Consider the following 26072-nt stretch of genomic DNA (forward strand, 5'->3'; position numbering starts at 1 on the left):
TTTTTTTAATTTTAAAGTAAATAATAAAAGTGGATTTAAAATCCAACTATTAGTCAGAGTTGAAATTGATGCTTTGAAAGCAAATTGGGCTAGAAATTGGCTAAAGACTATCTATTCTAAGTTACAACAAATTCAACAAAATACAACAAAAAAAAAAATTAATTTCTAAGCATTGAAATAACCCTATTTCAAGGAAAGAAAGTTCCTACTTTCAAATTGCTCTAATAAATAATAAAGCATGTTCATTAAGTTCTAGTTTATCCTTGGGGTACATAGTAAGAAGGTTTTAAAATAAGGTGAAAATGTACACATGCTAGCTATAGAGTGGTCGATATTGGCATTGAGTTTAATATATAATGGAAAATTGATTTCTGAGTCATTCTAATTTTCCATCGTTTTAGTTTTATCCTCTATCGATAATTTGCTTTGCTCTGGCCGTTTGTCTGCTTGTGTTTTCGAACACAATTTCCTACTGATTATTTAAAACTTATTTATATGAATATAAGTATAAGAAAATTGAGTTCATTTCTAGAATACGTAATTCAATTTTCGTTCCTTAATATCCAATTGTAAGCCCATTGTGCTGTCTCCAGCCAAATACTTGTATATATGTATATTTGGTTCAATGCTCTCTAAGCACGCACAACCACAGAATTGTTGTTATATGTATGTATGTACGTATGTATGGGTGTCTATAGTTGTTTAGGGTAGAATGTGTAGATGTAAGTCTTTGTGTGTCTATGTGTGTATGCCACAGACATTTCCGCAATGTATTTTGACTTGAGGCTTTTACGAAATGATGGATAATGGCATTCAATTTGAAACGCTTAAACTCTCCATTTGAAATGTCCTCCCCCTTTATCCCATTTCCACTTACTGTTGGGCCTACTTTGTCTCCTCCTACTCCTTGCCTTAAATAGTTACATCAATTAATTTACAAGTCATTGTCAGTTGTTGTCGTGTGCATTATAAATGATTTGTGTGCGTGTGTTCATTAGCTGTCATAATGGCCAGGAGAGAATGGAGAAGACGTCGTCGTTTTATGGGTCAACAGCAAAAATGTGACCTCATTTGTGGTCTCCATCTCTGAACTCTCACTCTCTCTCTCTCTTTCCCTCTTCCCTTTCAGTTTACTATCTAATTTCAATTTCAAATTGAGTAGTTTTTAGAAGGACTGACACTTCAGACTATGTATTTGTAGATGCTTAGCTAATTTCATTGCCCTTAGTCACGCCCTCCTATAGAGTTAAGAGAATGAGCAGCAGTCCCAGCCGCAGCCGCAGCAGCAGCAGTTACTGTGGCAAAAATTTGAATATTCATGGGCCAAGTTAAAATGAAAGAGGCGGAGCACATAGGCCTTTAAGTGAGAGATGATAAGCTAGAGGGAAGAAACAGAGCGATGTAGAGAGAATTCGCCGGCAACGCTTTTATCAATTATCAATTAACCTAAATTTCAGCCTCTGCGATTTTGGCAATGCCAGTGACAGTTCAGAGAGCCATTGCCGTGTGCCAGCTGAAGTAGAAATTACGGCTGCAAAAGAAGACAAAGTATTTTTCAAATGAAAGCTGACAGCTTCTGTTCTGTTCCTCCTCTTTCTTCGATTACGATTTCGATTCATGTCGAATTGCCATCTCAGGTGGGCAGGTGTGTGTGTGTGTGTGTGAAGGCTCCCATTAGTGTGAAAGCATTTTTAATTTTTAAACGTGGTTAGCTGTCAAAAAAGAAAAAGAAAAAATCCTTAATGCAATCAGGCATTAAAAATACCCTGTCGAAGAAAACTTTCATAAAAAGAATCGAAATGATTTATTGCAATGGATTTTAAAATTTAGCAATAGAATCCTTTTAAAAGATAGTATTAATCACTACTATCTAATTGATTTATTTCTTTAAGTTGATAGGGTAATAGCCTTTTGTCAATGCTAAGAGAACAAAGTAAAGCCGAAAAGCATTGTATGATCGGCTGTAGCTCTGAAACGATTGAAAAGTATTCCATTAAAGTGAACCAAGTGGGCTATTACAACTTAAAATATAGTATAGGGTATACAAATGTCATGTGATTGGAATTGCGGTGACGGCAAAGCAAAGAAAGAAACACATATAAATGGCAAACAGAAAGAAAGTTGATGCTGATGTCTTTTCAGACTCTCCAGCACGGTCTCAGTGACTCTAGAGACTAAACTAAAGCGGACCCTTGACAGTAATCATTTTCATTACTGTAAAATGTCAACAGCAAGTTTTCCTCGTTCACAGCAAGTGTGACCCTTGCCGCTTCCGACGCAGGATATGTAGCTTGAAATTTGATGATGCAGCAGCAATAGCAGCAGATTGAAGACAACGACAAGCAGAAGGAGAAGTAGAAGCAGTTGCAGCTGCAGCTGCAACAGCATCACCAGTAGTAGCCAAATCTAAAACAAACAACACGGGCTCAAGGCAAAACATTGACAACACATTGCTTCAACTCATCCACCCACACATGAACCAATAAGGATGGGTAAGGATGGGGCTGCATTTTGCAGCTACTCTTATGATGCACTCACTGCAGGGGATATGAGAAGAGAAAAAACCTCTTCTTTTGCTCATCTTGTTCGTCTACCCGTTGCCAAAAAAAAAAAAAAAAAAATAAAGAAAAGAACTGGGCACAAAAAAAAGAAAGAACGAGCGACGTCAAGAAGACGTGCATTTGCTCAAGTGGAAATGAATTGAACTCGGGCAGCGGCAATGGCAACGGCGGCAGAATGCAATCTCATTCTCTTGTCAACTTAACCTCGACGACTGTAACGTCGATGACGGTGACGGTGACGGTGACGACGACGGCGACTACGACTGCGACAGCATGGGCGTTGGGATCGGTAAGGAGATGCTGTGCGCCAATTGTTGTGCTGGTATTTGTGATTCCAGTTGTTGCAGTTGCAGTCTCCATGCTATTGTCATCAGAAGCCGAATAGATGCAGCAGCAACAGAGCATGAGAGTTGCCATTTTCGTGACACGGCCCACAGAATCGCACTGTGGTACAATTTAATAAGATATTACGAGTCAAAATCAGAGCAATATAAACCAATATTTCTATTCACACTGCTGTCGTTTGATTGTCAAAGTGCACTAGTTTCAAGATTACTCGCTGCTTTGGATTACACATCTTTCCTTAATTGGTTTGTTTTGTGCCTTGAATTTTGATAGTTTAGAACCACTGTTTATTATATAGTTGTGGGCGTTGGTTGTTTGTACGTTCTGTTCGTCCATCCGTTTTCTGGCGCTCGATTTTTATTTTAAACAATGGCTTGAGCATTTTTGATTGTCAAATGTTTGCAGAGATAACATTTACTATTGCAGCGGATTTGTAGCGAATGAAGCGTAGAGAAGATGCCATTCTATGGATGAGCAAGAGTTTGGGTACAATGGAGGCATCGGATGGGGTTGGGGAAGGGGATGGGGACGAGTTTGGGGTTCAGCATGATGTTGATAGTGGGCGGGCACAACAGTGCAGCAAAAAGAAAAGAGCAAAGTGCCATAAGCGTTGCTAAGCTTCATCGTTTCGTCTTCAATCCCTGCTGCTTCCTGCATCTTTTCTCCTTTTGAGACTTTGTCTATTTCTTAACCTCCTCTTGTTCGTTTAACAGGAAGCATCAATTTGTAATGATCTTATAAGTGCTTGTTGTATGTTACGTATTGTGTGAGTATTAGTGTGTCTTTGGTTTCCTTGTGTATATGTCTTCGAGTGTATGTGTGTGTGTTGGTGTGTGTGTGTGTGTGTGTGTGTGTGTGTGTGTGTGTATATATACGGCTTATTAAGAAACTGTCTTAAAAGTTACAGTTCCAGTCAGTCAATTAAAAGGCAATTAGGGGCATTATTATTGCATACTTTGAGGCGGGCATAATGAAGAATACTTAAACATGCAACGGCTGCCACTACTACTGCTGCCGCTACTGAAATTCACACTGCCTTTCCAATTAAAAAGCAATTTGAGAAGGGAAATGTATTTATACAGTTGTCAAGGTAAAATGCAGACAACTTGCACCTGGTGGCTCTTCATTTTAATCATTTTAGTACTAGACGATTTCCTGGGAAATTTAATTGGATCGAAAGGCTATGTAAAATGGGATATATAATTGGCAATTTGGCAAATTATAGCAAATTAAATACAATCCGATATCCGATATTTAATTTATTTTTCATTAGAAAGAAATTTCAAAACTATTTGTCCATATTTCTGGGAAAGAAAACTTTATAAATTTACTGTTTGGTTTGAATTTAGTTTCTTGTTTCTGTTTAAGTCGATTCTTCTTTAAGATGATTAGGGTAATGCATTCGTTTTTCCACAGATTACATAATTGGGTTTGGCTTTGCAGAACTTATTGCCTACTTTTCAGCGCTTTGTATGAAACGACAGCATCATGATAATAATGGTAGTTGTAAGTCTTCCGTTTATTCTCTTCTTTTTCCTTTAGTGAGTTTTACGCTAATTGAAATTGCAATCGAATTACATGACTGACTGGCCTACGGCCATGCCATGCGGCCGTCAGGCTGTATATATGGTGATGAGTATGAAAAATAAAACTCAATGAAAATATAATCACATTTATGCAGTTTTTATGCCAGCAATGTAAATATTTTCGTTGTAAACATGCAACTCGGGGGCTTATGCCTCGTCAACAGTAACAGCAACAGCATCAGCATCAGCATCAGGAGCAGCAGTTCGCCTGGCTTACACACAGGCAGCTGTGGCCTGTTGTCCACTTTTCATTTGTCTGTGTGAGTCTCTGTCTCGGTGTGTGCGTGTGGTTGTAAGTGTGACGAAGCGAGTAGCTCGTCCTTTTGCCTGCAATTTTGCAATTCCATTTCGAGTTCATTGAATTTGTGCGCTGATTTCTTCTCTTTGGCTGCTTTTATACATATGAAAATTGCATTAATAACAGCAACAAAAAAAAAAAAAACAAAAACTGAAAATTTATGAAAACCAAATTCATGTTTACTCTGGCTATCCTTTTCATCTCTCTCTTTTTCTCTCTTTACACTTTACACATATATGTGTGTAACTATACCTTATGCAGTTTACATAGAAAGCATATCAAGATGGCCAATCATCATAAATTTACACATAGTAAATAATTAAAAATATTTTAATATGCAATATCTCACCTCAATAAACTTAATACATACATAAGTATTTGATATTCTTGATTAATTTGTCTGTTTTAATAATGTCTCTCCAACAATAAGATATTAAATATTACTGAATGACATTTATGATTAAAAAGTCTCATAACATTTTGTTGAAATACCTAAATTGAAAGTGAGATTATATGCCAGGAGCATAACATTTGAAGGGTATCTTTAGAACGTATGAAACAAACTGCTACTAAATTGGTTTCCTGTTTTTTTTATTTTTATTTTCTTTATTTATACACATATATGATCCAGTCTGCGCATAAATGTATTTTTGATTTAATAATTCCATTTTTGTTCGCCCATTCCATAATTGTGTTGTATGTTATCCCAGCCAGCCTGTCGCCCGACAACCCACTTGACTATATAATTTAATAGTTTTTCAATGAGGCAACATAATTGGTTTTAGTTAATATTGACACAGGCTCCGGCAACTGCTGTGGCTCTTCAGCTGTTGCATTATTAATGACGATGATGATGGCCATGGAGAGCTCCGGTTTCCGGTTTCTCTTTTTTTTCTGTGCTTTTTTTTTATATTTTGCTGGTCAGTGAATTAATAGCCAACATTTTAACGGAAATGCGTTGAGTTCGTTTGACAATATTCCTATGATAAATGATGATTGTGGTGTGAGTCCATATATGGTGTGCGTGTGTGTGTGTGTGGGTTTGCATTGATGTCACGTCCTGATCATTAATAATCTGATTTTTTCCCCTTTCTTTTCTTGTCTCTATTTGCAGTTCAACGAGCAAAAGGTAAACAAGCCTAACTAACATTTTTATGACCCAAACGTGTCGAATTTGACAACCTTAACATATCAGCAAGAAAGAGAAGGTGAGATAGACAGACCCAGACACACATATGTATGTATGTACATATGTATACGTATATGTAAGTAAAGTATAATCGATCCCTTGGCGGAACGGGTGATTAGACCCGCTCGACTGAGCCTGAGGACCGACCAAGCGAATGAGAGCGAATCAGTAAGCCAGTGCCAAAGTGAATAACTTTTAACGAAAACTGACAACCGCAATGACCAAAGTGTCATAAATCCATAACCAAAAGCGTCAACAACATCAACAAACATTTTGTATGACCTATGACACAAGCAGGGACGGATTTCCGACTACGTGAAGGGTGGCTTTGAGTTCGCAAGTGGATTATAAATTATTATATGAATCCTTCATAAAACGATACTAAAATACCAGAAATTTTATTAATTGATGAAAGTTAATTTCAAAATGAAACTTTGTTTGCAAATAAGGCAAATACAAATAGGTATATAGACAAAGCGATTTCTAGCCACAATTCATAACGTTAGAAATAGCCATTAAAAATTCATATGTGTAGTGGGCACTAAACGGTTTGTTAAATAAGAAAAACCTATGGAAAATTCAGGATTCTTAGAATATCCATCCCTGAACATAGTAAAGAATGTTGTGCATGGATCCCCACATCTATTTGAGTGGAGGGGTAACAGCGGCAAAGTCAAGAAAAGTTGGCGGGCAATGAACTAAATAACCTCCACCAATTGTGGAAGTGTGCAGGGTGAGGTTGGTAGCGTAGAGGACTGGTCGGTTAAGTTGACATCTCTAGACAGGCTGGCCGAAAAGCACTCATGTCAACCACACACAAACACATACATAGTTAGTGAGCCAGGCATCCCTGACAGACAGTCAGTCAGTCATTCAGACGGACGGACGGTCTGACGGATTGACGACAACGATAGGAGGTCGTGTGACTGCCACTCGAAGTTCGCTTCGTCTGCCAGATAAAATGAAGTATTTCGCGACATGCGGAAAAACAAAATGCTTTTCATATATCGACAACAACAACAACAACAACAACTCTACATCAACAACAATATTGTTTGTGTCTCTGTCGAAGTTTATCGATAAGTCCTTCTGCTCGCCCGCATCCTGGTCCTCGTCCTCGTCCTCGTCCTGGTCTTGTTCATGGTCCTGGTCGTGGTCGTAGTCGTGGTGTTCCCTTGCGCGTCTTGGTCTCTGAAAAATCACAGCTGCCGTCGCTGCTTCTGCTGCTGCTGTTGCTGCTACTGTCGCTCTCGGTGGGAAAAACAATGGCGCATAAATTTCATGCCATCCGCCCCGTTGCCTTTTGCTTCGCATATAAAAAATAATAAAAATATATTAAATTTATACATACATACTTACACATATAAGAGATCGCTATGAATTCATAAATTTTCACTGAACAGCCGCCGACGTTGCCGCCTCTGCCGTATCCGCGTTCAGCTTCCACAACAACCACATACCACAGCATAACAACAACGGCATTGACAGTTAAATGAATGACTATGGCTATATATGGATAGGGGTATGCCCTGGCTCCTCCATCCCATCAACCCAACCCATCACATCCCAATCGACCATTCCTCCATGCTTCATCCCCCTCGTTGTCTGCTTCTCTCTCTCTCTCTCTCTCTCTCTCTCTCTCTCTAGAATTCTTTTCCTTAGTCCTCTGCCCCGTTCGGCATACTTCTTGCCGATGTTTTGTTTACTTGGTGGAAATTTATGCAAATCTGTTAAAGTTTTGCTGTCATCGGAAAAGTTGTAGCCACCGCTGCATAGTTTTATAGAACTTGAATAAATATATATGCATATACATATATATGTATGTGTATTCCTATTTATATTTATTGAGTTAAGTTGATTTGAGTTTTACGGGGTACATTTAATTTGTGTACGGCATCAAATAAAACTTGAAATCAAGTTGTCATGAAAACGAACGATCAAAAACAGGAGCAAAGTTGAAAAATTGGGACAGAGAAATAGTATAGCATACTTTTTGGGGACATGAAACAATTTCGAAAAGATTAAATTTAAGTTGTTCATTTTAATTTTAGTTTACTTGATAAAGGTGACAAAATATATATATGTATTTATTATAGGTTTTGGTAATAGTTGTTTTTCCTTAAGCGAAAAAAGAGAATAACAGTAAAATCAAGAAAGACTTGTCTCACTTTGTCTGTAAATGTTAATAATGGTCAGAATAGGAACGGGTTAACATGAAGGAAAGTAAAAGAAGAAAGTAAAGTAATGAAATGTGTCTATGGCCAATTCAACCCATAAATAGGTCTAAGTAAACGTTTAATCAATTAAACTGTGATAAATTTTAAAAGTCTCTTACTTGTCAACTAATCTATAACTATGGAAGTTCAAGAATACTTTCCATGTCAACATGATTTAAAGAGTATTAAACGGTTAGACATTGTATAAGTCGACTAATCTTCTTGTTTTTGTTGTCTGTCTTTAATATAATAAATATAATAAGATTCAGGGCTTTGCCTACGACAACCAAGCAAATAAATATATATGTAGTGCGTACAATAGTTTTACCGTTTTATGTGTGTGTGTGTGTGTGTGTAGATGTGGTTGTTGTTGTTGTTGCTGTTGCTGTCGCCGTGGTCTAAGGGCAGTTTTTGTTATGTTTTATGCTACTGCTACTGCTGCTGGCATTTGTTTGAGCTTTGTCGTAGTTTTGTTGAATAGCTTCATATTTATGCAAAGTTATGCGGTTTAACAGATAACAACAGAAGTTTTTCTATATCTCTGACGACGGTAAGACAGCAGTAGCTGAAGCAACCAAGAAACAACAAACAAGGGAAATGTAAAAATGGAGTAGGTGAAAGAGTAGGATAACGAGAAGGATAAATCGAAGGAATAGCCCAAAATGAAGAAGAAAAACGGTTAGTGGTGAAAGAAGTAAAGTTCATTTGCATGCCAACCAATGGATTGAGCACAGATTGTGGTAAGGTCCAGTAGCGGTAAAACTTGGGGAAATGAAGCATATTTATGATCAGGTTACTGCTGCCACTTTAAATTTCACTTGACAAACTGTCTTTGCTTCCTTTCCCACTATCTCTTCCTTTTCATATATATATATAGATATAAATGAATATAGGGGTATATGCCTGTGATGCAAATGTGGGGCAAAGTTCCGCCTAGCTTTTCTTTTATTCTCTCTTTTTTTTTTTTTTTTTGCCGCACTACACTGCGTATACGCAACAAAAGGAAGAGCCGGCCAACCACCCTCACCTCTAGCGTCGAGATGCAGTAACCAAGTACATAGACCATCTGCACCACTTTAGTTAATACGAAATTATATTAAAAACTTTTGGCTATGTTGCTTTAGCTGGCTTTTTTCATTATCTCACGGCCAACAGAAAGCTCACAAAAAAAAAAAAATGCAAAAAAAAGTGGGGGAAAAATGGAAAAAAATCGGAAAAAAGAAAGAAGGGCAGTGGGAGTTGTGTAAAAGGGGAAACAACAACAGCAGTAGTAAAAAAAAAAAAATTGAAATGAAAATGGCTTGGCCAAAGGCAACACAGCAAGTAGAATCTAACGGTATTTGCATTATGCTGCTGCTTGTTGCTCCGAGTTCAAAATTACTCTTACTACTCAATGTTACCACATTGCAACTCCTCCTCCCATCCAACCCATGCCATTATGAAAGCAAAAGAGGCGTGACCTGTGCCCGGCTTTGTTAGACGGCGTTGGAGTGGTAGTGTAACGTAGAAGGGGCTTTCTCTTGGTAATCTTTGGCATTAAATGCAGTGGAGTTCATTTATTCACTTTGCTTGACTGCCCTTGCCATCACATCCTGTCGAAGTATACTCGTAAAAAAACCCAACAACTTGCAACGTGACACTTGGGTGCTCATTTAATTTGGTCACCAGCCGCCGCAGCGTTCTCTTTCTATCTATATTTTCCCCCCTCCCTTCCGCACTCTCTCTCTCTTTCTCTCTCTCTCTCTCTCTTAACTTTCGCTGTGCTGGGCGCAAACAAAGCCAAAGAATGGCAAAGTAAACTAAACAACAGCAACACGGAACACAAGCAGGAACCGGAGGAGCTAGGACTTGGTTGGGTACGTTCCGCACAGTTTTGTATACCCATTAACCAAATTGGTTAGAGGGTATATATGTTAAGTCTATCAAAATGTGCACAAGAAAAGAAAGAACTACATAAGAAATATAGTGTGTGATCGACTTCATTGAATTACATTTTCGAGCAAAGTTTCGTCGTCCTTTTGTTAATTATCCAAATTAAATACAATTTCCAATATGTATTAAAAGTCTTTGTTTCTGCGAGATTGTTTCTCAAATAATTACTTGATTACTTAAATTATAGTATTATATTTAGTATAGGGTATTCAAAAAGGGTATTCAAAGGTTCGTACCTTTGGTTTGCTTCCGTCTTTTTTTTCTTTTCGGTTTGAACGGCTGCAAGAGTTTTGGGGTTAAATGATTTGCCCATATTTGGCGTCGTTTTCTCTCTTGCCTGGTACTTGACTGACCTCTTGAATTCGTTTAATGTTTAGTTAGGTCGGGGTTTAGTATTCCAGAGACTGGCAACATCATCCTCCACATCCGCACATTTTTGCTCTTCATGCCCAACCCCCTGCGATGACGATGACAACCCCGTGTCTGACAGGTCCGCCAGGTGGTTCGGTCGGTTCGTCGGTCGGTCGAATGGGCGCCTACCTGCTTTTGGTCGTTCTCTCTGTCCATCGTTTCGAGCTGAAATTAATGGCCAGGCTGAAGTGTTCTAAATTTTAATTTTCTGTGAGGTGTTTTTTTTTTTTTTTTAAATGAGTTTTTGCTCTGCAGTTATTTTTTTTCTCCTTTTATAAAGTGTTCTCGAAATGTAATTATGCGACGGTCTGGCTTTAAATAATCTTTCTTCATTTAAGTTGTTGTTGATAATATTTTTTTCTTTATAGAGATTTTATTTAATAAACTCATACAATTAAATACTTTTGGGGCTATTAAAAATGAAAGCCTCGGAAAATATTTAAAAGGTTTCGCGCCACCAAATATGCTGTGTGAAAAAGGGAAAGTGCAGCATCGTCAGCAGAGCCACCAACTGCAGTAATGCTCTATGGATGGTGCATTGGCCGGCCGGCCGCCCTGCCTGTGACCTAATAAAAAATTATTTCGCCCAAAAACGAAAGCGAAAACGAAAGAAAAAAAAGAACTAAAAACGGCGGCATACAAAAGGCCTTCAACATGAGTGAAGGGAAAATTTTTGCATAGGGCGGAAATGAGCCTGCGAGCAAGATAAATGCTGGTCGATATGCACATTCAGCACTTATGAGATATTAAGTTGAAAACTTTACCTCTAACCACCCAAGCGGCCATCCACTCGCCCATCCACCCACTTAGCCACCCACTGACACCCCATGTCGCATCCCTCCGTTAAATTGAGCAAAATAATGCGGTCAATTTATAACGACTATTCATAGAGGTAGTTGGGGGCAGGCCGGTTCCTCTACTCTGTATGCATATCATGGTGTAAGTATGTACATACATACATACATATATATATTTGTGGAAGGATGTGCATGCGGTGGCCATTATTCCACCACTTTGCCATACCAAGGGCCAGTGTCAGCTTTTCGAAGCTTAAACAAAAGGAAGTGCTCTGGCTGCTACTTTGTCAGTTTAACTTGTTGGTCGGTTCGACCTAACAGAGAGGTATATAGGAAGGGGGAGGTGACAATAAAGAAGAACAAGAACAAGAAGAAGTAGTAGTAGTAGTGGGCGATGGGGGCGATAGTGTTGCTCAATGGTCGATGGCTGAGAAGGAGCTGTTCCGGCTGCTGCATCCTTCTTTTCGCTTGCCAGCTAGTGTCATTTGGCTGTCTCTCTTTCTCGTTGTGGCTGTGGCGGTGGCGACGGCGGCGGTGGCGGCGGTGAAGGCGGCACACAAGTTTGCAAAATTATGGCCATTCAATTTATAGGGTTAAAATTATTATATCTTTACCCCACACTTTCCACAACTACTATTGCTGCTGCTATCTATCTCACTCTCACTCTCACTGTCGCCGGATTCAGTAGGGCTGAGAGGTTTGGGTTTTGGTTGGTTACTTGGTTGGTACGTGACCTGCTATTGAAAGTGCAAGTGACTTACTTGCTATTGGCAAATGACCCAATTTATGAACCGCATTCCGGTCAACGGCTGCGGCAAACGAGCGTTCGAATGGGCAGTGGTAAAGTAAGACGAGGTGACATTGGCCTGGGGAGTTAGAGGGTAAGAGGAGGGTATGGAACACACAACCACACACAGACACAAACACAAACACACATACGACATGGACATGGACATGGCTTCATTTCGCTACCATGACATTCTGTTTTCACTTTTTAATGAGCCAAACGACGCTGGTGAAAGTAGTCAAGTGCATTTCGAAATTGGTTAAGTGAAATTTATGGCGAATTTCCCTGCAAATTCGATTTGCAATTAGAATGTGAAGGGTAAAATTTGTCCACAAAACCGCAAAAAAAAAAGGACGGAAAGGCGAACTAGGTCAGAATGTACGTGAGTGTCGACGATGATGGCAAAGAGTGCGATTGGGACAAGAGAGGACTACAAATTGATTGCCTAAACGATTGATTACTTTGAATTGTTGTTCAACAATCATTTTGTTCCGCAATTTGGGACAACAAATCATTGAAATGATTAACTAGTTAGTGGTAGTATTTTGACTACAATATACTAATTCATATTAGCCTCTACTAATTACTATTTTGCATTTTAACATAAGACTTTTAAGTTAATTACTTATGTTTGATTCTATTGAAAAAAGTGTCAACTATCCTCTCGATGATAAACATCTCTTTTATGTTAGATAACCCTTGAATTACTACATTCTTTAATTGCATATCTCTCTTACCGTTGCCTTTTTAAATGACATTTTAAAATTTAATATTGAATATTTAATTATAAGTAATCATTTACCAAAAAGGAGCATCTTCTTAAGGACTTGTTCAATTGGGTGGTAAAGTGTCAGGAATAGGTTGTGACGCATTTTCGTTGCCTACTTATTTGGGCCAAGTTGTTGACATTATTGTCATTGCCTACTTTTTTGGGCATGACCATCTTGTTTTTGGCGAGACACGTTTCTCAACTAAACTTTTTAACACGTTATGCAGCTTAAATTAATTAAGCATGAAATTAGAAATAATTGGTTTAAGAAGTTGGCCAAGTTTATTTTAAAGTTTTTATGTTGTTGTCTTTCTTCGTCTTGTTAAATAATTTTGCTTGCAAAGAGTTTAAGAACTCAGATAAACAAAAACCAAGGAGAAAAAAGAAAAAAATTAAAAGAAAAGAAGACCCAGCACGAAAGTTGGATCGCACTCTGTATAAGGCTAAGGTGTGTGTGTGTGTGTGTGTGTGTGTAAGTGAGTTTGTGTGTGTGACGACGACGGCAAGTAAACAGATAAACATAGAAAACTGGAATTGCTGTGTACGCCAAGCCAAAGAATCTTTGCGAAAGTAAAAACATCAACAAAAACGAAAGCAAAAGGCAAACGAAAGGGATAAGGTGCAGGCGCAGGAGCAGCAGCAGGAGAAGAATGAAGGGAAAAGAAGATACATGGATGGACAAAACAATGGTGCAACAGCAGGCAGGCAACGCGGCAATAAAAATGGCGCACAAGTTCAGTTCAGTTCAGTTTTTGGTTCTCTCGAAACACGTGAGTCCGAAATGGAGAGCCTGAAATGTTTATTTGGGTCTGCCGTATGGAAAATGTCAGTGTATATGTATATGTTTGCGTGTGTGTGTGTGTGTGTCTGTAAATGTGTTGGTTGTAGGCCATAATGCTGCACCAGCCGAAACAACAACAATAACAACAACGACGATGACTCTGTCACAGTAACCTAGATAGCTCACAAATTTCCAACCCAAAATGTGCCACTTTCGCTTTGACCCAGAGCCGTGGCAACGAAGGGCGGCCGCCCAGCTGCTGCAGCTACTACTACTACGGCTGCATTTGAGGGTCAATGTGGAGCGGGTGGAGCGGCGACGGCTGGGGCATGAGCATGGGTAAGCTGTATAAGAAATCATGCTTGAAATATTATACTCGTATGTTGCGGTTAAAGTGCAGCCTAGCCTAGCAGCAGCAGCAGCAGTAGCAGAAGAAGAAGAAGAAGAAGAAGAAGAGGCAGCAGCCATGCACAGTTCAGGACAGCCAAATTGCAGCAATGCATCACATACACAGAGAGGCAGAGAGAGAGAAAGAGGGATATGTTGGAAGGGGAAAGAGAATAAGACAAGTCACATTCTCCCTAGTGTCAATGTGCGTGTGTGTATGTGTGTCTGTGTAAAACATGCAACGCTGTCTTGTCTGTGCTGCCACTGCCTGGTCCTGGGCCTGAGCCTGGGTCTGGTCTTGTGCCTTGGGCTATGCCTCCAACGTTGCCTCTGACAAATGGTTTGATTTTAAGCTTAAGTCAACACATGGACGAAAGACCGACCGAGCGCCGACTGAACGTCGAAACGACCGACCCATTGTCGTAGGGACGAAGCTACCGAGCGACCTTCCTGCCCTGCCACCTTGGGGAAATTTTTAAAATGACAGCAATTTATTTAGACGTTCACATTGAGGCCTGTCTGTGTGTATGAGTGTGTGTGTGTGTGTGTGTATGTTTAAGTTTATGTTTATGTGTGTGCGGTCAAAAAGGCTTGCCTGCACCCTGAGGTAGGTCACTGCCTCGCCCCTAACCCTGGCCCCCACTATACCCCCCCTAAGTCATCCAATGCCAAATATTTAGCTTTGGCCGCATTCTCGCATTGTTGACATTTAGCCGCTAACAAATTTCTATGTCAAAGGACTCGTGTTTACGCATAAATAACTTCTCCTTTGAACTCGGCTTCGCCATTTATTCAACGTTTTCACGTTTTTCTCTCCATCTCTCTCACTTTGTCTTTCCCTGCTCTTTTTTGTGTAACCCAAAAAAGGATCCAAAATTAATTATGCAAAGTGTGGACCCAATACCAAAAAAAAAAAAAAAATATATATACATATAAATAAATTTTTTGTTTTTTTGTCATATTCATGAGAGTTTAGCGCTGACTTAACCTTTTCTGATGGCCCTATAAACGTGCTAAAAATAAACAATTTACCACGCCTACCGCCCATTCCGGCCATTCCCATCCGTACACTGAACAGCCCTTTGTCCTCTGCCCCAAACCTAACCCAAGCCGTTTAATATTTTGTTGTATGTTTGCGTGTATTCAGCCTCGTGACACTTGATGTGTAAATATTTTATGTCATTTTTGGGGGCTACCCCCCGCAAAACAAAAAACCAAAAGGGACTAACCTTTTGATTTGGGTTTTGCCAATTAGTAAAGGCCTCAGACTTTCCAAGCAAAATATTGTTGTTATTGTTTGTTGTTGGGCCGGCCACCCTATTTAAGTTGTTGATTGGTAACAATGGTCCTTATGAAGAAAGAGGGGTTTATTAATATGTATTAAACAATTATTTAATGACTTTTGCAACAAGCCGCCTATAGAACCCTACGGGTCAAAGACCAATAATATTTAAGGTCTAAGCCTAATAATAGGCTTTTGCATTATAATTTTGTGGCTGCTTGAATAGCAATTTGTTTGACTGTTTAGGAAATTGGTAATACAAAACATTAAATAAAGAGAGGTTAGTTATTAAACTAAGGATTAACTAAATTTAAACAAGTTTCCTTTTTTAAAAAGAGTTACTCAAAATATTTATGCTGATTCATATACGCTCACACTAACGGCCAAAAAAGCCCTGACAATCAGTGTTAACCACAAATTGCACAAAATTCGGCATTCCTATTACTATTTCCAACTAATCATTTTAATATGTGAGAATAATGTGCAAACCTTTGCAGAAATTTTTACCTGGAAATGCAATTTCAATTCAATTAGCTGACGTAATTATTCATTAAAGTGGCGGTGCGGTTGGATGCAATGTCTGTCCAGTCATTGACATGAATTTCCTCAACGAATTTTCAACTTAATTTACAAGTGTAATGCTTGCTCATCACCTTCACTCGAAATCTGCTTGGGTCACCGTGTGTAATCCCTGGCAATGAATGGCTTAAGGTCAAACCAGCTAGTTTCACTCTTCAGTCGGTCCAACAATCAAGAGCTCAACACAGCACATCTGCTTTGTAGAGCACGGGCCGGGGAAGAATGGGGCCGGGGCAGGATGCTACTGCCGGGCAATGAGAGCCAAAATGTCATGTGTAATACCGCAAAAGTGCCAACAGGCAGGCAAGCAGGCAGGCCGGCATTCAGGCATACCTGTCCATGCTTCGTGGACGGGCTTGCACCAGTTTTACCAGTGACGTGTTCTGCATACTCGAAATCCGTCTGCCCCTTTCCACCAATTCTCGTCTTTTTTGCTTCTTCTCGTGATGATGATGGCCGACATAAAAGCTTTCAGCCAATGCAACTCTTTGCCTTTCGCCCTCATATCACTTTCGGTTCCTCCACACTCACTCACACACACACATACACACACGCAAATGAGTCAACAGCCTGTGGCCACGGACATTTGCCGGAGCTTATAGCGTGGGCCGTGTGAATTTTGTCAAACGTTTGGCTCTTGCAATTTTAATGTGTAACAGCATCTCGTTACTTCTCTCTTACTCTTACACACTCGCCATCTCTGTCTGCGTCTGTGTCTGTGTCTCGTTTGCACTCTCAAATTGGCTAACAGCTGAACTGAGCTAGTCATGTCGACGCCTTAAAGTAGGCAACCCGCTTGGCTTCCATCCAATATGCAGTGAGAGAAACACCCAACATGCAGTCGACCAGAATTTATTATGTTTGTTGTGCGAAATTAAATAAAAATTGAATTATGTTTATATCCGCCAGTTGCTGTTATTGTTGGCTCTATAATAACGCGCTTTGTTCAAGAGTTTTGTTCTTTTTCTCTCTTCTTCTCTTTACATACATATATAGGTACACATATATACATATATATATATATATGCAGTAACATTCCACTAGTACAAATATCATGATGTCTTTTCATGCTTTCTGTCGTCGCAGTTTCCCTTTTCTGTCTCCCTCTCTGTCTCTATGTCTCCGTCTGTTTTTCATTTCGCATAATAAATTGCATTTTCCATGCCACTGAGTTGTCCCACCAAAAACTCCTCCGCTTCGCTTTGCGCAACGCAGTTTTGTGTATGTTTGCTTGGCTGAGTGTCACCACCAGAAACCACTAGCAGCAGCAACCATCTCAATCTCCTTCGTCTTAGGAATGCTTGCCGTGTGCTGCTCTTTTATTTCTTGGCCTGACTGGGCGCACGGTTTTGCATTAATCTGATTTCATTGCCCCAGCTCTGGAGTAAATCTGGGCATCTTTCTTTTTACTTGTACCGCAGATGTTTCCACTTGCACGCGCTAAATCAATTTGCCGTTTAAAATCCACCTGCGCTTCGCTGCCCTGCTCGCTCATTTCGCTCACCTTTTTGGCTTTCAAATCAACGTCAGTCAAAGGGAAAATAGCTGCTAAGACTTGCTCTTCTTATGCTCCTCCTCCTCCACCTCCTCCTCAGCAGCAACTTACCTCATCTTTTGCTTTCTCAACAGCATGTTTGTTAGGGGTTTTTTTTTTCATCCTTCATGTTACGTGCATGCCGCCGTTAAGTGATTTTCATGAGTTTAACGAAGTGGTTACCACCCAGTTATCCTTTTTGCCACAGCGAGAGCAGAACCCACAACAACAACAACAACATCGACAATAAGGCGCGATGCTTCCTTTGCCATTGCCTTTGACTCATCGTGTGCAGGACGAGCTATGTATATACAAGAAAAACAAAAAAAAATAGGAGAAGAAACCAGCACCATCATCATGTGTAAAATGTTTTCTTCTTTATCCTTTCAAATACCCTCTCCGGGAGCTTTCTCTTCAAAAGATTCTCTTTGCAATTCGTGCAAAGAATTAGGAATTCCGTGATGTGGACAAGATAGTCATTTGAAATATATATAAAACAATATTAGGTTTGAAAATGGCCTCGGGAAAACACGAGTAAATATTATTATGAATAGAGTAGATACAATGAATTTGAAACTATGGAACTTTTGAAGAACACTCTGTTCAGCCAGTGTTCTACTTTCTGCCCATTTATCATAAATGTTTATAAGAGTATTCAGAATTCGTCACATGTGCGTGTGTGTTTGTGTGTGTGTACGTGTAGCTTTGGCCCTTCTAATATTTGCTTCTAGCCATGGTTGAAACAATAGATTTTTGAGTGTTGCCACTTTGTTTTACAATTTTATTGCGCGAATTTCGAGCAACAAATGCTGCAAGCTAAGCAGCAGCATCAGCAACATCAGCAGCAGCCAGCATAACAAATGGTGTTTGTCTCAAAGAGATGTTGGTTTCTTTTTTTTCACGTTGGTCGCTGCACCCCACATCATTCTACTCCTCCATTACTCTTCGCTTCGTTTCTATTTTCATTTTTTGTATTGTTGTTGCTGCTCGTTTTGCCCTGTTTTTTTTTCTTCTATAAATTTTTTGTTTGCTTTTTACTTCTTTTTTTTTTTTTTTTTTGTATGTGTTTTGTGTTTGATGCGCACATTTGAGCAATTTCGCTTTTTTTGCTGTGTTTGTTTATGGGTATGAATGTGTTTTCGTCTATGTGTGTGTGTGTGTGTGTGTGTGTGTCCGTTGTGCGGCGCGTGTCAAAATTGGTTAAACGTGAGTGGCTTTCTCTATGGCAGGGCTGCTCCCAACCTGAGCCCAAATGCCAAAATCGTCTGAATTGTAGCTCAGGATGGTGTACTACTCATCTTGTTGGTCCGTTTAGGCAAATTAGCTACATTTGCCACTGGCTGGCTCGTGGCTTTCGCTTTGGCTCTGGCATTGCCTTTGGGGTCAAACCATAAATCATGCGAACTCCTCACGAAAAAGGAGACGGCATCGTCGACGACGACGACGATGATGATGATGATGACGACCAACCTGACTCCGCTTTTGGGAGCTTAATCAAGTAAATGGCCAAACCGCAACCATCACAAATCGCGCTAGCTCGTTAATTTTAAGCTGCCCTCATAAGCAAGTCTAATTTTTGGCCATTCAAGTGAGTTATGTGTTTGTGGCTGCGAGTGGTTCGGTCGGTCCTCCCTGTACGTTAGCAGGGCGCCTTTGCCATTAAATGATTAACTGTAGTTCAACTCAATTTACCAAAGTCATTGAGCACGAGACCGAGCCGAGGCGAGGCACCGGGCATTTGGCAGCTCGACAATTGAAGCTAACAAAGTTGTTGCAAAGCTTATGTCAATGCGTATTTGATAACTTAATCTAGTAGTAAAGCCAATCCATAAATTCTATATTTTATGCGAAATATTATTTACAAGCTTTCATCATTAATTACAAAGTGCTTACCTAAGAGCCAAACAACATTTTTAGCGGCCGTCTCCGTGGACTTAGCTTGATAACAATATAGAATTATTTGTATTTAATTTTTCAAATACAGAATTAAAATGAAATTATTATTAAGTTTTTATTTATTTAGTAAATTTTCTTTTTATTTTTCACTCGTTTTTGTAAATTGTTTGTTTATTAGCTTTGGTAGATTGTTATTTTTAACTTCCTTTAATAGCTATTAAGTTGCTAAATTGCCATCCTGTATATATAAAAAGGTTAACAAACACAAAGTCCAGCTTGTAAAGTCAAAATTGAAACAGTTTACTTGCTAAGAGCTATTGAAAAGAAAAACCATTGTCAATAACTTGTGTGTAACTCTAAGTAAAACCTTTTCAATGGAAAAACCTGCTACATTTAAGATTTTGTTTATATGTACATTTTATTGTAGGTATATTCTCCTTTAAACCGTAAGCTGATTGTTTGTTTGCCCTTTCAACAGTATTGTACATATCTGCCCAGCGGCCATCCTTGATGTTCTTTTCAGTCAGTAAGGTTCAAGGGTCTTGCTCAAACCAATTAGCATGTACCGCATCTCGGTTGAAATTTTAAAGCTTTACATTGCTAAGATTATAACTTATGAGCTTGTGTCTTGTGTCGTGTGTCTTGTGTCTGTCTATGCAGATGTGCCTGATGCGCTGGGAACAACAACAACAACAACAACAAGCAATAGCAGCAGCAGCAGCAGCAACGAATACAAAAGCTGTCAACAACAAGTTGCCCAACAAAAGATTCGAGTGTCCAATGCACATGCTGCAAAAGAACAGTCCATTGTGTTGGGCATTGTGTATAAGAAATCTTTAGCCAGCCAAGTAAGCAGCAGCAGCAGCAGCAGCAGCAGTAGTAGTAGCCAGGCAGGGCAACAAACGTACCGGGGGACAAAGGAGCGGACAGCGGGCAGACGGACAGAATGACACATAGACAGACAGACACTCATATAAAGGGAAATGAGGGGGGCTAAACTAACAGTTGACAAATAGAGCCTGGTCACAGCTGGTGACGCAGTCCCAACACATGTTTGTGTCAGGTCTGGCCCCACTGTGCCTTGCGTGTGTGTGTGTGTGTGTGTGTTGGTTAGTGAGTGCATCAGCGGCATGAAGAAGCAACAAAAACAAAATGGAAACTAAAACAAAAATTTTTAAACAATCTGCGTTTGGCAATCTTATGGCGCTGCCATCAACTTTATTGAAATGTTTGGCAGTTTTTTGTGTCGAGCTCAATTTGTGTCACACATATATACAGACACACTCACACAAACACACACACACACACTCATAAATGCATAAACAGCTTGTGTTGCAATTTTGATTTTTGTCATAGCATACTTTTTGGGGCTGCCTAACGAAAATTTATGTAAAACAAAGCTTATTGATAATGATAGAATTTGTGCCAAAGCAAATAATGTTGAAAATGGCCCTTACTACTACATTGTGTCATTATGTGTGTGTCTGTGTGTGTGTGTGTGCGTGTGTCCGACATTGACAATTCATTGATTTTTGATTGAAATTTAATTGAATAATAATTCAAATTGGCCACCATCAAAAAAAAATATCCCAAAGTGGAATAATAGGGCTATTGCTCTAGGGCACTGAAGCATAAAAGGGTAGCTAACATTGGCAATAATGCCAACAAAAAAGAAACTTTTCACATCACATCGAATCGATGCGCAAATCGAAGATAAATAAAAGCACCGAATAAGCAATAATCCAATAGATGTATACGTATACATATATATATATGGGTATATATATACATATATATGTATACATTTGTATCTGTGTATATAGAACATTATGAAACAGGCGCACGCACAGGCTGGCGGCCAGTTCAATGTGTGCGTGCTAGAGCGATAGAAATAGAAATCGCAATACCAATGGATGGACGACGATGGCCCAAGATAAGGAAATGGCCAACGCTGAATAAACATTTGCACATAATGGACATCGTGTTGGGTTTGGCTGCTGGCTAGCTGGTTAGTGTCTGCTTGTCTATTGAATATTCTCTTTTTTTTTTGTGTTGTTTGGGGTTAGGAAGTGTTATTCATTTATACATAATAAGCAGTTTTTCTTTTTTTTTATAATATATTTTTGCCTGTGGGCGTGTTATGTGGGCTAAACAGAAGCAATATGTATGGAAAATTAAGTTTTACCATATGGACCAAATAGGAACTGATCCAACTGATTAGTTATGCAATATTAATGCTAGAATTTTGCATTTATTCGAGTAAATTATTTTATATACAATAATTGTCAATATATCAAATTCTGATATTTTCTTTGATCAAATCTTGTATTGAATATCAAGTAATCAGGTTCAAACCAATTTTATTTTGCCCTTGATGCGCAAATTTTTTCATTTGGGCCAACTATATAGTTTCAGATATCAATAATTTATAAGAAATGAAAATATTGCTGTAATTTTTTCATATTACCAATTTGATATCAGATTACAAAATATATTTAATTTTGTTGGCAAAAAGAATTGCCAATCAGTTTGTCCAGAACCCAATCGAAGTGGGATTAACTGAATGCTAACTACTACTTACTAATTAATTGAATGAAAATAAATTTTCTTACATTTTCATATTTAATCGGAATAAATGTCAGTAAACTAATTGTTATCAATAGTGAGAGAAATAAACAGTTGCTTGAATATTGTTAAAATAAACGAGAGTCGAAAATTAAACAAATTAATTGACAATTTTATGAGAACAAACTGGAAAGTCTATAACAATGCAAATTGCCAACGAAGCTGACATCCAATTTGTTGACATTTCTTGTCTATTAATAATCACAGTGATAAACTAGATCTGAAATACATATATATGTATTTGTGTGTGTGTGTGTGTATATATATATGTGTATATATTGTGTTGCAAGTAGAGCAAATTTGGGAAATGGCAAAGCAAACGACAATTAATTAAATGCACCACAATGAGCGCTCGGCACTGGCTGAAATCTCGGCTAAAATAAGAAAATCAAATAAACTACATAAACAAAATGAAACTAAACGCTGAGCTGAGCTCTAGTTCATCAGCACAAATAGTTGAATAGTTTCTATACAAATAGAAACCGAAATGAAAGAAACAGAACACAGGGACACACAAACACACACACACACACACACAGATAAACATACGGATGGATGGATAGATGAAAGAGTGGATAGGCGGCAAACGTAGGGGAAGGGACATTGAAGCGGCCAAGCACCAGTAACGGATGATGGTAAATAGACAAACAAAGTTGGCATCTGCCAAATGGACAGGAATTTAGAAATTAAAGCAAAACAATGCGAAAAGATTAACAACAGATACCAGCACAGTTACACACACACACACACATACACACATACAGTTAGAGAGCGAGAAAGAGACAAATGGATACATATATACACAATCGACACAAACAACCAACATATAAAATTCGCAATTGTACGACAATGGCGACGTTAGTTTTGTTGGTCCGTCCGTTCGTCTGTCCGTTCGTCCGTCCGTTCATCTATGTGGCATAAATTGTATGAGAAGCGTGGAAAACGACAAATGCTGATGGCGACTTTGGCGTCGACTGTGACAATGACGACTTTGGTGGCAGTGACGGTGACGGTGACGGTAACGACAGCAGCAACAGCAACGGCAACGGCAGCGAACGTCGGGAACACCGATTGCTACAACAAACTTTATACATACTCGTACATACATACATACATCAAGAACAGCAACAGCAAAACCAGTGTGTGTATGGGTGTGTGTGTGTGTTGCGTATATCGTCTCGCTTTGTTGCCATAACGGAAATGGACGCCATGTCGGATGTTTGAGGAAATGTTCGTATTGCTGCTGTTGCTGCTTTTGCTGTAAGCGGCAATGTTGGAAATATGTTTTGCATTTCTCTCTCTATTTCTCTTGCTTTTTGCTCATTTGTATGACCTTTAAGTAAAATGTGTTGCAAATTGCAAGGGATGCAAATTAGAAGATTATTGACAGCTTTAAAGTGTATTTCGTTTGCCCTACTAAGTATGCTACAAAATTGTTTAAAATCTTTCTTCCCTATTATTTTGTATAACAATGGCATTTGCTTTGCCAAATAGCTAAGAAATGTGCAACGTTTTACAGAATTTATGCTTGATTTAATAACATTTATTAAATTGATTTTGTTTCCTAAATATTTAAAGCTAAATGTTAGCTCCACATTGATTTAACTTACGTTAATCGTTGCGATAAAGGCTTAACGCATAAAAAAACCAAAACAACATTGCTAAATGTCCTGACTCTTCAATAGGCTACTGACTCTACTTGGCCCTTTGTCAAACAGTGTTCTCACTGTAATGGGGCGCAATAATGATCTCTCAGTATACAAATGGTTATCCTCTTTAGCATTGTCACCATACAGTGCATACGCATGTCGCTTTGATTACAAAATCCTCCAAGAGCAACACTTATACCATCGACAACAGCTTGTATGTGTGTGTGCCTGTTCCTCCTTTACTCACTACTCACTATTCATATGCAGGCCAGGCATTCATACATAGATTTGTTTGTTTGTTTGTTTGTTTGTCTGTCTGTCTGTCTGTGTGTTTGTTTGTTTGTTTCTGTTGATGTTGCTGTGTTTGTTGAATGAGTGGGCGGGCGTGCAAATGCGAATGGGGCGTGTTGCGTAAATGAATGAGTCCAGAGAGCTAGACCCAGGCCAGACTCTTGGTTCGACTCAAGTTCCCTAGCCCATAGACCCATACCGCTTCGCTATATACACATACGCATGGTTGCGAGTGCACTTGCCATGAGCCGAGTGAGTGTTGTTGTCGTCGTCGCCCCGACTGAATGTTAAGTGTACTCACTCGCAATGCATGCGTATGAGTAACGAGAGTGAGAGTGTGGCATATGAGTGTGTGTTTGTATGTGTGTGCGGTTTAATGGGTGAGAAATGGGTGAAAGAGTGGCAGGAGGAAATGCCGCCATCAAGCACACTGGTGTTCAAGTGTTTGATGTATTACAAAATATATACGAAACCGCAGCCTGCAATTACAATGCCAAGTGCTGCTGCTGCTGCTGTTGCTGTTGCTGTTGCTGCTGGTTGGGCATTTCTCCCTCCCTCTCTGTTAGCCAGATTGAAAGGGAAGAGTGCAAGTAATGTCTTGTGTGTGTGCTTTGAGTATAATTTAATAATACTCACATAGCCCACCAACAGCAGCAGCATGTGCACATGCCGTGCCACTGTATTGTGTTTTGTTGTCTTTTGTTTTTATTAATATAATAAACATTTAATTGGCATAATATTCTATGCGCAAGTTGGTCGGTCTATTGAAATTGAATTGCCATAAGTGGCCATTTATTTACATATTTACATTTGAGTGGCTGAACACTTCAACCTTCAACCTCGGCCTGCCTTCTCTTTGCTGTTGTAGTTGTTGCTATTGCTGTTGCTACTTTATTGTTTCGACGCTTCTGTTCACTTGACATTTTTACGTCATTTTGTGCAATTTATGAGTACGAATTGTATTGAACACAATTTCAAGTGTCTCTCTGACTGTGTGTGTGTGTGCGTGTGTATGCCTTTAATTGGTACTTCTTGACGCCTGTTTACTGTGTTAATTATACGAAATTTCAACTAGAGCCATTGACAATTTGCATAAACATTGAGAAAACGGCCGTACGAAAGGAACATCTGCAACGTATCTAATGGGCGACGTGCGCCTAATTAACGGCAAATTGCCAATGCAAACGACAATTTGCCCACGTTTCTGTCTCTTTCTCCTTTTCGCTATCTATGTATGTGTGTTTGCTGTTACTATACAGCGTCATCTGCTTGCTTAAGATAACAGTTAGGTTTTATAGCAATGGCTCGACGGCTGCTGCTGCTGCTGCATCTGCAGGCAAATGGAAGGCAGGGCACACAGTGCGTATGGTTAACTTTATTAGCGCAAATTAGCTGTGGTGGCAGCCGGAAATGGAAAGCCACGAATTAGCGCATTATAGTCATGAATATGCATATGCATGGATATATCCGTCTGTACGTTGGTATAGGTGTTGCTATAGTGTGATATGTGTGTGTGTGTGTGTGTGTGTGCGTGTGTGTTTATGTGTGTGTTGTAGAATAATTTAGTCCGTTTTCATCGTCAAGGCTTTAATTTATGACCGGTTTATGTACATATAGAGAGGTTTGCATCCTAATAATATGCAAAAGCACTCGAAATATTTACAATTTGTTTATGGATAAAGAAATTTATGTTTTCTGTTTTTAAGGAAGGGATTGCGCGTATTACTGCTAATTGAAATCACCACGTCACGCACATAGAAAGATATACATATGAATGTGACTTTTAAATCCCAGCAATCTGCGATTTTAATTATGATTTAAATAAGCAATATCCAATTTACATTTGCAGCTAATTGCATGGAAAGTGTATTGAAGTTTTGCTTATTCAATAAACTTGCATAAGTTTAATTACGCTTACATTGAGACAATAAGTTTTGGAAAGAAATTGAAAAGTTTTCATTTACTTCATCAATTTTAGGCTAGTTTCTTTTATTGAAGATTCTCATAGGTAAAAATGGCTTTCATATGAAAAATTCTTTCATTTAAATGTGACTGAATAAGTGTGACTGAATTTTAAACTTAACATTCAAATAGTTTGAACAAGTATTAAATAAATAAATTGGTACAACTTTTTTTTGTATATCGAGATATCATAAT

General features: G+C 39.0%; 1 protein-coding gene across 6 annotated transcripts in view; it reads left to right on the plus strand.

The window, feature by feature from the left end:
* Positions 1-26072, plus strand: part of LOC6638899 (palmitoyltransferase app) — a 71072-nt gene that overhangs the window by 25639 nt on the left and 19361 nt on the right. For 5 of the 6 annotated variants that reach the window (XM_023178261.2, XM_023178248.2, XM_047012192.1 and 2 more), the window contains exon 2: positions 5905-5919. The gene's annotated coding sequence lies outside the window, so the exon portion shown is untranslated. Of the gene's footprint in view, positions 1-5904; positions 5920-5949; positions 5999-26072 lie in introns of those variants that run through there. The other variant, XM_023178256.2, reaches the window with a different exon arrangement.

The sequence above is a fragment of the Drosophila willistoni genome (genome assembly GCF_018902025.1).
Source record: "Drosophila willistoni isolate 14030-0811.24 chromosome XR unlocalized genomic scaffold, UCI_dwil_1.1 Seg144, whole genome shotgun sequence".
NCBI classification, from domain to species: Eukaryota; Metazoa; Arthropoda; class Insecta; order Diptera; family Drosophilidae; genus Drosophila; species Drosophila willistoni.